Here is a 1,481-nt window from a genome sequence, read left to right on the forward strand (position 1 = left end):
CGGGGCCGCATCCCCCGCGAGAGACGAGCCTGGAGCCTTGACCAGGGAGGGGGGCCGCGGGGGACTGCTTAAAGGGACAGTCACGCCTAATGCTCTTGAGTGGCCAGGCCGTGATACCGACCTGGCCTGCGCCGCGTTTGCAGTGCGCTCTCCAGTTCTTTTACTACCATTATTTTGTGGATTTTTTGGATATTAGGATTATTGGATTATTATTATTTGCGCATTATTTGCTCTCAGGTTCACAGGACACTTTCCACGCATGTCGCCTTCATAGCTCTTGAATCAATTGCCAGACCTAGGGCTGATGCAGGTCATCATCTCCCTATTCAGAGGTACTTCTCAGACTGTGTAGTGTAGATTAAGAAGCTCGAAATTGTCCCGAGGTGCGGGGCGGGGAGTCGGTGCTTGTAAAAATGCAGATTCGGGATAGTCTCCAGGCATTCAGATTAAGTAAGACTAGGATCGGACTCTGGGATCTATTTTAAGAAGCATTCCGAAGTGATTTCTCAGCACACTGAAAGCACTCAACGGATCTCAAGGCTGAGAAAACAGTAATTAAGTGCAAGAATTGGCAGAGTCGGGGCTAGGACCCTGCCATATTCCTAACTTTATTTCCCATCCTGAGCCTTGCCCCTTTGGGCGGTTCTCCAACACGTACTATGCCAACAGTTTGTGCACTGTATCACTACATCATCTGCTGGTGATCTCACTGCAGCCCTGGGAGATAAGTCCTCCGTTTGTGTGTTTACAGGGCTTGTGGCCCTTTGATAATGGAGATGGTGACTTTTTGTCTTTGTGCCCCAGGGCCTTGTGCAGTGCCTGTTTAGAGGTGCAAGCTCAATAAATGTTGTGGCTCTCCTACCTGAGAATTCAGGCTCCAGCTGCAGCTTGGGTCAGGCAAGCCCTTTCTCGGAGCTGCCCTTTGGACAGGGTACTCCCCCACAGGGCCTCTCAGCTAACCTAGTTCTAGTAGGTTCTCTGAGAAGGTGCTGTGAATTAACAGGGCAAGTCCTTGAGATAGCTCAAACCAGACAAGCAGAGTGTTCCTCCCCACCCCGTGCACAGGCACCCATCTCCAAGAGAACCCTCCCCTTCTAGGCCCCACAGAACCTATGACTGTAGCTACCTTTTCCATTATGTCTGTCCTTGCTCTGTCTTCTTTCTTCCTTGCCTTCCTGCTGGGCATCCCTCGCTTCCTGCTCATTTTCCCTCTCTACTGGGGTTGCACTACCCAGACCACCAGGGGGTTGAAAAGCAAGTATTAGCTTGACCTGGATCTGCAACAGAGCTCAGCAACCCTGTGTGGGCTGCAGGAACACCCCAGGCACACCCATGGCCCAGGAAGGGGACAAGGGAAAGGGTGGAGGAAGAATTAGAGAAGACAAATGGAGAGAAGAAAAGGTGGGCAGATTACCTACAAAGGCAGCTTGGTGTACCAGAACATGGATCAGGCCAGGCGTCAGACCCCATGACTTTTGGCC

Source organism: Crocuta crocuta, unplaced genomic scaffold (genome assembly GCF_008692635.1).
Source record: "Crocuta crocuta isolate KB4526 unplaced genomic scaffold, BGI_CrCroc_1.0 scaffold55, whole genome shotgun sequence".
Taxonomy (NCBI): domain Eukaryota; kingdom Metazoa; phylum Chordata; class Mammalia; order Carnivora; family Hyaenidae; genus Crocuta; species Crocuta crocuta.